This window comes from Protopterus annectens, chromosome 17.part0 (assembly GCF_019279795.1).
Source record: "Protopterus annectens isolate FY-2018-M chromosome 17.part0, PAN1.0, whole genome shotgun sequence".
NCBI classification, from domain to species: Eukaryota; Metazoa; Chordata; order Ceratodontiformes; family Protopteridae; genus Protopterus; species Protopterus annectens.
In genome coordinates this window covers 744,176-756,286 of record NC_056751.1, presented here as the reverse complement: position 1 = coordinate 756,286, position 12,111 = coordinate 744,176, and positions in this window count along the sequence as shown.

Here is a 12,111-nt window from a genome sequence, read left to right as displayed (position 1 = left end):
GACCCCTCCCACATAGCAGCACAGAATTAGACACCAGAGTAAAAGGTCTTACAGACCGCATCTCTGAAAAATGGAAACCTAGGGCAGACTGGACTTGCATTAATCAATGCATCCAACAAGAAGGTGAAACTATTGACCGGTATTATGCCAGACTATTAGAGTGTTTTAATAACCACTGTGGAATGCAAGTTCCTGAAGATCAAACACAAGATTCCCCATATGAAGAGCAGTTAAAGAATGCATTTTTAAAGGGCAATATTGCACCTATAAGCAGTTTTATTACAAAGCACATGGTAGATTATCGTGCAAGCAGATTACAATCATTACTTGACTATGCTAGGCATGCCGAAAGGCATTTTAATAGCAAAAAGAAAAAGAAAGCTCAAATATTTTCTGTAGAAGATGGATCAGAAGTTTATGTGGTACAGTCCGGGAAAAGGGGCAAGAAAAATGCACAGGGAAACAAACAATCTGATCAACGATCAGAGGACTTTGAAGGGTGAAAGAAAATGGGTGAATGTTTTAAATGCGGTAAAAAGGGACACTTGGCAAAGGATTGCAGGAAAAACAAGAAGGCAACAACGGAAGACAAGGAGGGTGAGGACTGACTATATGGTAGTCAGGAATAACTAAAAGGGGCTACCGAAGAAGGGATAAATGAGAATGTGATAGAGGGAGTAGAGGAAGTGCAGGAAGTTAGTGACAATGAAGAAAATGAAATATTAGACCTAGCTTTATTGAGCTTGGAGCTTTATTTAGCAGACACGAAACCAGAAGTTACACTCTTGGTAGAAGGGAGGGAAGTCAAATTCTTGTGTGACTCAGGGACATCCCTCCAAACTGCCAGAAAACACAGAGTCACCTGATTACATACTAGTCAAAGCAGCTAATGGACAGCTGTATCGGGAGCCTCTCTCCCATGACATTGCAATAACTGATCCAGTTTCAGGATTGACACAAAAAAGCAAAATTGTTGTTTCTGCAAAATGCCCAGTAAACCTCTTGGGCAGAGACCTCATGCAGCTATTTGGTATAGCAGTAGTCCCAACTATGCAGGGTAGGAAGAACAGCAACAAATTGATACCTTTGCAGTGCAATCGGATGGTGAAATGTTTTACTGGTACAGTCAGGACTTGGTTACAACTGGTCCAGGGACTGTGACCAAAGAGTTAATGAATGTCGCCATCAGCAAGTTCCCCTCCCTTGACATTGATAAGCAACAACTGTTGCACTGTACCCTGTATTAACACACCAGGACCTGATAAGGAATATGAGCAATAATTGTTTAAGAATCATGCAAACAGATTGATATTGCGTAACCTATACTGGGACACAGAAGGGAACAGTGTAGCCAGCTGTTCATTGCTCCAGGAGTTCTTTGCACTTTATGAAGCCAATCGATTACCACATGTTAGCTTAACCAAAAACAGAAATATAGAATGGGCAGACCTAGGAGAAAAAGTCACGAGATGGGAAAAACAGACAGAGCTGGAACTATCAGAACAGGGAATACAAATACAGAAGTTGAATTGGATAACTCAGACCAACCCAGCTGTGCACTTACAGTCTGGTGAGGACAGCTGATTGACACTCCTGTTGAAGGAGGAAGAACATGCCTTACAAAATATACCAGAGACTCTCTGGTCAACAGGAAAATCAGATGTAGGACTTCTTCGTACATCGGGACCAGTTACTATCACGCCAAAGTCAGCATTCAGACCACAAAAAAGACAGTATCCCTTAAGAAAAGTTGCAGAGGCAAGGATAAAGCCTATTATAGCAGCCTTACTTAAAGGAGGGATACTAATAGAATCTCCCAATTCACCATGTAACACACCCTTGTTTCCAGTCAAAAAAGCAAATGGAGAATGGCGTATGGTCCAAGATTTACAAGCTGTAAATGATACAGTAATACCAAGGGCACCCACGGTGCCAGAACCACACACCCTGTTGAATTATTTAAAACCTCAACAGAAGTATTTTTCTGTGGTAGACATCAGCAATGCGTTCTTTTCGATACCAATACACCCTGACAGCCAGTATTGGTTTGCATTCACATTTCAGGGGAAAAGGTATACATATACGCGACTACCACAGGGATATTGTGAAAGTCCAACGATATTCTCACAAGAAATGGCAAGCAACTTGGCAGGATTCACCCCACCAAGAGGCAGACAGATTTTACTTTATGTTGACGACATCTTGCTGGCAGCCCCCACCCAGCAGGATTGTAAAGAAGATACCATAGCACTTCTACGATTTTTAGCCGCTGAAGGACATAAAGTAAATAAAAGTAAACTGCAGCTTTGGAAAAAACAAGTCAAATACCTGGGATATGTAATATCCAAGGAAGGTAGAACATTAGATGAGGACAGAAAAATAGCAATTTTGCAAGCACCAAAACCCACTACCAAGAAGGAAATGATGTCCTTCCTGGGTACAACTAATTTTTGCTGGAGCTGGATTCCAAACTATGCTTTGGAATCTGCACCACTGACTGACCTTATATATAAGAAGCCTATGGCAGCACAGGATTTGTTACAATGGACACCAGAAGCAGAATCTGCTTTCTGCAAACTGAAGCAGTTAATAGCATTCTCATTAGTTCTGGGATTACCGAACTACCATAAATGTTTTTCCAAACTGTAGATTGTAAGCAGGGTTACATGACATCAGTACTAATACAGCAGCATGGGGATAATCAACGCCCCATTGCTTACTATTCATCACAACTAGACCCAGTGGCACGATCCTTACCCCACTGTGTACAAGCAGTAGTTGCAGCTGCAATGGCAGTACAAGCTTTGGCCTCAGTAGTTTTATTCCACCCTCTCACTTTGAGAGTGCCTCATGCAGTCACAATTATTTTACTACAAGAAAAGGTGGCATATCATTCCTCTGCTAGGCATCTTTCCTGTATGACTATATTGTTGAGCCAACCTCACATAACAATTGAGCGATGAACGACTTTAAACCCTTCCACTCTGCTCCCAACCCCTGCAGACGTCACACCACACCGCTGCCTGCAGGTAATTGAGCAAAAGACACTACCTAGAAAAGATCTCACGGATGTCCCCTTGGATGATGCCGAGGTGACATACTACGTGGCTGGCTTGTGCAAAAGGGGTCCTGCAGGACAGAACCTAGTAGGATATGCAGTAGTTTCTGACACTGAGATTATAGAAGCAAAACGTTTATCACGCAACTTATCTGCACAGGCAGCAGAATTGATTGCCTTGACACAGGCATGTACCTTAGCAAAGGGTAAATGTGTAAACATTTTTACTGACAGCCAGTACGCTTTTTCTACTGTACATGTTTTTGTGCAACAGTGGAAAAACCGGGGAATGATAACATCTACTGGCAAACCTATCAATCATGCACAGTTTATTTTAGATCTTTTAGAATCTATTCAGTTACCTCAGAAAGTAGCCATTTGTAAATGCACAGCTCACACCAAGCAACAAGATAGGATTTCAAAAGGTAATGCGAGAGCTGATACAGCTGCAAAACAAGCAGCTACAGAAGTATTTCTTTTAAATGAGGAACTACAACCCTCTGAGATTTTAGACTTAGAAATGTTAAAAACAATGCAGACACTCACTACGCAAGCTGAAAAACAACGATGGGAAAAATGAGGAGCAATTCTTGAAAAGGGGCTGTACATCTCTAGAGAAGGGAAACCAATACTACCATCTAATTTGTTTAGATATGCAGCTTTGCTGAGCCATGGGCAGTGCCATGTCTCAACAGGGGGGATGGTACAGCTGGTGAACCAGGTGTTCACAACGTACGGATTTACAAACTACTCTAAAAAATTTTGTTTGACGTGTCAGATTTGTAACAAACATCATGCACAAGGGGCATTAAAGCCCAAGCAAGGGAGTTTCCCTACACCACCATATCCATTTCACACTATCTGTATGGATTTCATAGAATTGAACAAATGTGAAAATAAGTATTGTCTTGTCATTGTAGATATGTTTTCCAGATGGGTGGAAGCCTTTCCAACCAAAAATCCAGATGCAGCCATGGTGGCAAAAGTACTTGTCAAAGAAAGCATCCCTAGATTCGGCATTCTGGAAAGGATCTACAGTGACAATGGTACACACTTTGTAAATCAAACCATACAGCAGTTAAGTAAGCATTTTGGTATTTCCTAAAAAATCATTGTGCATCCACAATCTGCAGGGCTAGTTGAAAGGCATAATGGTATATTAAAATACAAATTGAGAAAATTGATAGCTGAGACAGGAAAAAATTGGATAAACTGTTTACCCCTGGCACTGTTGAGTATGAGAACTGTCCCTACATCAAAAGGATTGACTCCTTTTGAAAAGTTATTTGGAAGGGCTTACTATATACCCCAGTGGAAACTTCTCATGTCATCAGACCAGGAAGCTGATTTTACACTAGCTGAATATATGAAGAAAGTCATGAATTCTAAACATCTGTTGCAGTCAAATTCTGTTTCAGATAGAAAGCAAACCGAGACATCAGAAGTGGCAGTGACACCCGGGGACTGGGTGTGGATAAAAGTTGTCAAGAAGAAGAATTGGTTATCGCCGAGGTGGGAAGGTCCCTACCAGGTGCTTCTTTCAACACCCACTGCAGTCAAGATAGCAGAACAAGTGTCGTGGATCCACCTGACACACTGCAAACTTGTTAAGAACTTTGAACTGGACAAAAATCTTACCTTTCCATCGGGGCCCTCAGCACAAAGTCTGGCTAAAAAGGGGGGTCAGATCAATAGGACAGATCCGTCTCAACCCCAGTGAAGAAACCATCGGTGCTGAAGGTCCTATAAGGGCAGAGAGTAAGAAGACGTGTTTGAAATAAAGATGACAGAATAAAGTAAGATCCAAATGTACCTATTCGGAAGAGTCGGAGAAAACAGGAATGCAGAGCAACCGTTTCCTCGAAAGTATTGCATAACCATCCTGTTGACTGTACTAGTGACAATAATCTTTTTGTTGTGGCCATTCCTTTTCTCAGCCACACAAACTCGACTAAACAAGAGTGCAGAGCTGTACGCAGAGTGGCACCCAAACTTCAACACTTACCAGGCAATCAAATATGTGTATGCTGAAACCTTCAATGTTTCGAATTGTTGGATTTGCACAGCTTTGCCAACAGCATACGGGGGGGTTATTGCTAACTTCAGTCCCCCTCGGAGCCAACAAGACCTGGGAAAATTTAGTCTATGATACATCAGATGTCACATCACAAGATAAAGTAGCATTACACTTGTCTGTTCAACAGAAGGGGACTGTGTGTGTTTTTACAAAAATGATACAGTTCAGGTGGATTGGAGCAATTGCAATGTGACTGTTCCCTATAGATGCTACAATAAGACTGATAACACAGGATCCTATTGCAACACAAGCTATGATTCATTTGTTGAACTGATGCATAGGAAAACTGATGAAGTAAAACATAATGCTGACCTTTATAAACAACTGTCTATGATAGACAAAAGAAATGTTTCATCCAGAGCCAGGACATAGTAAAGTTACTACCAAAGTAGAAAACTGTTATTTTGTATGTGGTAGGAAAGCATACAAGTGATTACCTGAGAATTGGTCCGGCAGTTGTTATTTGGGGTACCTGGTTCCGGCCATACGACACACAGCAGTACTACCTCAAGGGAAAATTCAGAATGTTCGACAAGAAATCAAGAAGCCTGTCGATCCAGTAGGGCAAATCAATGCGGGCTGGAAAAACCATCATGCTGTGCGCTTAGGAAAAAATGGACTATCACATATGGACTTGGGTGATACCATCATCTCGTGGGCAGGTGTACTGCCAGCATATGGAGCAATGAAATCAATCTGGGAACTAAAAAAATTGTCTAAGCTTCTCAAAATAATGAGCAATGCAACCTTTTCTGCCCTAGAATTGGTGACTGATAAACTGACTGCCATGAGAACAGTGGTGCTTCAAAATCGCATGGCTCTTGACTTCACCCTAGTGGCGAGAGGAGGTACATGCGCTTTGATCCAGGAGGAGTGCTGTTCTTATATTCCTGACCATAAACACGAGATAGACAATCATCTTGAGGTAATTCAGCAGGTGTCAGCCTTGACCAAACCAGGACCAAATCCATTGACGGACTTTTTCCAGAGATTGTTTGGGGGATGGGGCAGTATCCTGATGAACATCCTGATTGCCATCTGTGTAGGAATGATCCTACTGGTGGTATGTGTGTGCTGCTGCATCCCCTGCATGAAAAGACTGATTAAAGACTTTATAGACATGTCAGTTTCAGAAACCTTATACCAAGGTGCTGAACTTGAAGAATTGTTAAAAATCTGAAAATGCTTTCATAAGTTTAAACTGAATGACTCTCTTAACTGCAAATCCTGAGTAGGAAGAAGTTAGGGGAAGAAAAAACTGTTTATGCTTATCTTGAAAGTAGAATAAAAGTATTAAAAGGGGGGAAATGTTAGAAAATTATGTAATAAGTAATAGTAATATACATGCTTAATGAATTCGAGATTTAAAAGGGTTAATACATTTATTCTGTTCACACTGCATGAATCTGAACAGCCATTAGAAACTTAACAAGAAGCATTCTATTTCTGCTAATGTCATGAAAATAATAAGAAGTAATTTATTTCTGCTAGTGTCATGAAAATTAACAAAGGGATATTCATTTCTGCTTATGCCATGAGAAAACATGCAGCTGTTAGAAGCTATTGATAAAGAAAACAATAGATGCTTGAAAGTTTAAACCGTAGTCAGCATTACTTGTACTAAAGCTAGAAATGTACCTTGAATCTAGGTAAAATGTAACACATGTATTAGAACAGTACAACAGAAGAATTGAAATGCTGAAATGGACTGACATAAACCCAAGGCCAGGTTGTTTTTCTCGAAATGTTTTGCAGAATGACAGATATTTTAACTTGGTCAGCAATAAGTTTAACAATATTTCTGTAGAACATACATAAAGCTGTGTCTAACTACGTCAGCAATAGAATGTAACATTTTCTATGTGACAGGAATAGAACTGTATAAGTATAACCTATTAGTCATTAATCATTCAGACAAACCTTGTACCTACATGCTTTGTCTCCTTGCTGCAAGTAATAAAGGGTGCCTTGCTTGAACCTAACGTGAATTGGTCTTTGAAGTTTTTTCCTTTGACAGTTCCATTTCTTAAATTTATGGCATTGCTGAGCAAATGCTAAGCACTTTTCTCTTTTAGACTCATGGTTGGCACCACAATTGCAGCAGTTAACAATAAAGTTTGACTTGAGTTTTGCTGATTGACCCTTGTACTGCACTGAGTACGCTCCTTTAACTGAAATAGTCTTAGAACTTGCTGGAAGATTGTGTGAACTCCCAGAAAAACTCACAGTGACTGTAGCTGCCATGTGCTTAGGCCTTTTCCTGCCTGCCTCATATTGCATGTTCCCTTTCAATGGCCTCTGACCTTGCTAGGTTTAGAAAAATGAATGCCCTAGTGCATGCATCTTTATCAGAATAAGCTGCTTGTATGCATATATTGTACTCTTGTTCAAATATTCTCCAGTTCTCTGCAATATTCTGATAAAATACAAGTGGTAGCCGGTTTGGAAAGCCATCTGCTTTATTAATATATCTCAGTGAAGATTTTTGCTAGTGTGCAAGAACATATACACATATACATATGCAAGAAATTTATGCCAGTACTTGTAACTATGCCCAATAACACAACAAGCTTCTGTATAACTGAACTTTGCAAAATAAGACTCTCGGTCACAAGAATACTCTTGAAATTACTGAAATTTCCCCAAAATGGCTGTATGTTACTAAACAAGTCTGTATAGTGCAAGAAACAATCTGTAATGGCGACACTCTGTGAATAGACACACCCAGCACAAGAAACTTTTCGAAATGGCTGTATTTCACTGCATTTTATGAAATATGGCACTTTGCATACAACAAACTCTTCAGAATAAATGCACAGTAAGAAAAACACACTGTAGGCACTTTTACACATGTTGAGATACTTCGAATAACTCTAGTTATGCTATTCAGAGCATCAGTCAATATGTAGTAGGAGTTTATGCCAAAAAGCAGTAAATCGCAAAAAAACATGCAGTTGCCTGGCTTTATTTATACTTAATGTGCCCTTTTTGCCCTTTGTTATATTTAGTTTGCTTAATTAATCTCTTTTCATGCCCATTATATTTCTGTGTGCTCGTTTTAACTCTAAGCATGCTCATTTTACTTTAAACATGCTCATTTTATCAAATATCTTAATTTCAACCATTTCATCTTATTAATAATTGACAATTTTGCCTTTTAATAAGCTTTTTTATGCTTCTCATTTGTTAAATAAATAAATGTTTTCTTGCTATTCATTTGCTTAGTAATGCATTTTGTGCCTTTGTAATGCTCCATTTTATCTTTTTTAATAAATAAATAATTCATGCAAGTTTTCATTACCTTTAGCCCATTTCTAACCCCCCCTCTTTTTTTTGGTACACTTGGTTTGCCTTCCCCATTAACTCTGCACCTCATGGCTCTGAAAAGTAGTGTCTGGAATCCTAGTTCTGACAATATGTCACTTGTGTAGTCAGGATGAAATAGACAAACATTGTGGATTCTGTTCAAACAGCTTTATTGTGTACAAACACATTAGAAATGAAGCTAAATAACTTTTAACTTATATACAGACTAGCTGTCTCATACATAGATATTCACACTCTGGCTATATTCACAAAATGGCACTGAAGATAGGATGTGCCTGCTATTTATATGCACGTTCAGGTCTTATAAATGTTTCTTAAAGGTACAACACAGCTGCTATTCTACAGCAGTCTACTGTTTTATGGTTGTGATTGCCATTGAAACACCATACCATAAAATAGGTTCATGTCACTCACAATAATGCAATGTACACAAATGACAGTATACAGATGTTATCAGAGCAGTGTGTAATTGCATGGAACAAGAATATTGGTGTTACACTGGACTGTCCCGGCACATGCAATCTCCACAATACCTGAAGTGCACAGCAGCTGCTTTTCAAAACTGATGTGTTAATACTTTTGTGCTTTTTCACAACTTTAAAGTCACACTTCTCATGTGGCACTTGCAAATCAGAAAGTGTACTCTTTGAGTGTGTAGGTGTTTCAAATCTGACAGTGATAAACTTTTGCATGTGTGAAGTTCCAGTGCCAAGTAAGATAAAGCTTGAACAACAGGTTTGATATGCCCTCTTCCACTTAGGGAAACTTTTATCTTGGAGATAGCTCCCTCTGCATTTTATCCCACTTTTAAAACAAACAACTAACTTATTTGCAACACACTAATGAGGTCACACTGTCAAAAGTTCACTCTGTCTTCTTAGAAGTCAGGCTTGTCCTGTGTCACTTGTGATTCATACTGTGTTCTCTAGATGGTATAACTAGAAAGGTCGGAGGTTTGAATCTGATAATGCTGAAATTGCCTGTGTGTGTGTGTGTGTGTGTGTGTGTGTGTGTGTGTGTGTGTGTGTGTGTGTGTGTGTGTGTGTGTGCACCTCTGAAGTGCCAGTTACATCAAACTTCATTAAGAAAAGTGCTTTATTTACGTTCACACTGGTGAAACATTTACAGAGGGAAAAGACCCCCATTTCCTAATGCCACTTTTACCACAAACATCTTCTCTGCAACACATTGATGAGGTCACCCTATCAAAAGTGTGCTCTCGCTACCTGTAGCAATCAGACTTATCCTGTGGTGCTTGTGCTTCATACCATGTTTCCTAGATTGTGTAATTGAAAAGGTAAGTGGTTCAAATCCAGCATTGCATAAATGATTTGAGTGTGTGTATGTATCTGTACTATCATGCCAACTTTTCTGCATCAGAACATCCACTGTGTAGGCTTCTACCTACAAGACATATTTACAGTGTGAGACTACTCCCCCTCTCAATCTGTTGCATTTTTATCAAAAACAAATTCAATGCAACACAATGATGTCATCCTTTCAAATGTGCACTTTCCCAATAATTAAACAAAATTTCTCCCCCGACACTTCCTGTTGATACTGTGTTCCCTATATTGTATAACAAGATAAGTGGGTGTTTCAAATCCAGCTGTGAGAAAATACTGTGATTGTACACTTCTGTCTCCTAATGTATAGAGATACCATCAACTGCAAATATGATGTGCAGTTATATAGTGTTAGTAAGCTTGCCCAACAATGTCTTTCCCTTTTAGCAGATACATCACCCTATTAAAACCATGATGATGTCATCCATTCACATGTGCAGTATCACAGTTGTAAAACAATATCATGCCTTGTGTTTTTGATTAATGCAATGTTGTCTAACTTGTTGGTTTTGGTGTTCTGTTCAGAACCAAGCATTACTCCATAAACTCAGTTGTCTCAGTATGAGTGTGAATGTATATCTAGGTAACAATGCTGTCATCCATATACCTGATGTGTAGATGTTTATATGGAGATTTATCTTTCAATATTGTCTGTGCATTTCAGGACAGACTACTTTTTGTTGAATACTTCTGATGCAATTTGTTGAAATGTGTCTTTTCTAAACCTAAGAATAAGTTTTCTCCGGTGATGTGAGGAAATGATACAATGTTCTTTGGCTTCTTGCCTTAGTAAGGCATTGAGTATGTGGTAATCGACACATTGTACATTATTCTGCTTAAAGTTACAGTGATGAATGCATTGTGCAACATGTCTTTGGGTATATCTAGCATCATGCAATATTTTATGACAAGGAGGGAGATCACACCACACACATGCTGGGCAGCAATATGATGATATTATAATGCTTTTAAATACATAGTATCTCACAAGTTGAGTAAGACTTCTGTAGAACATTGTCTACAGCACAATATATTGTAGCTTATGTGGTCACATAGGTATATGTTCAAACCCTGCAGTGACCGGACAGTATCAGTTTTTTGTCAGTATAGTACTATGCAAGAATGATTTCCACCATGGTTGTCGTGTATACGGTTACAGTGGGAGAGGTGTCATCCATCACTTTTATCTCTAATAACTTTTCCTCAACACAAAGATATGCTTATGACTTCACATAGGTTATGTACCACAGTTGTGTTAAATCCTCACCTGTGGCTCATGTGGTTAATGCAAATTTCATTACATTGTGGACTTAATTGGTGGCTGTTTATTTCTTGCAATGAACATCATTATGCCAGTGTATCAACTTATTTCCATCCATTTTCTTGATGAGCAAGAATATTTTGCCACACTGGGACTTTCTTGGCAGTCAAACAGGTGTTCTGTAATTCTTGTAGTGAGAGTACTCCTGTGATACATGCAGGTAATGCAGCCCTGTATAGCATATCTATGCAGCTACACTGTGGTTTGAAGCTGGGACTGTATGAGTACAAAACATTGGAGACAGAAATTAGGGGGTTGGCTAACCAACATTTATACTGGATTGTTCACAGTTGTGTGGACATTAACATAGCTACCTCTTTTTCATGACTGAACAATCTTGTATTGGATAAATTTTCCTCAAAAGCCCTTTCTCACTTCATACCTTGATTTGTGTTCTTTGGGACAACATTCATTACTATCTGCTGTGACAGGTAGTTAATACATAGTTGTGTAGAATGTGTAGCGTGATTGGCAGAGGTTTGAATCTGTTAACATCTGTCTGTGAGACACTTATAACAGACAGCAGTGCCTTAGGCAGGGAAAGCAGATATGGCAAACTAATCTAGGATAGTGATATAAGCCCTTCAAGTGTGCCTTTCTTGATATGACCACTAAGCCTATTTCTGTGGTGTCAGTGGTTGACATGCAGCTCTCTGATATAAGTCATGGTATGGGTTTGAGTCTGGTAAAATGCGAATGCCAAGTATGTCAGTGATTGCTCACAGCCATTATTTATTTTCAAAATAATAATGCTCTGTTTTGCATATCTTCAGCCAAACATGTATGCCTTACTGTAATTCATTGGTTCCCATTACATAGCTGTATAGGACATGAGAACTTATATAACATTTCTTATTATATGGCATGATGCAAGATTATCAGAAAGTGTGAGTGGACCTGTGTTATGAGACTTTCCTGTGTGTTTGAATTGTTTACTTGCTGTTATGGTATAATGATATAGTAGATGCGCACTATTTGGAAA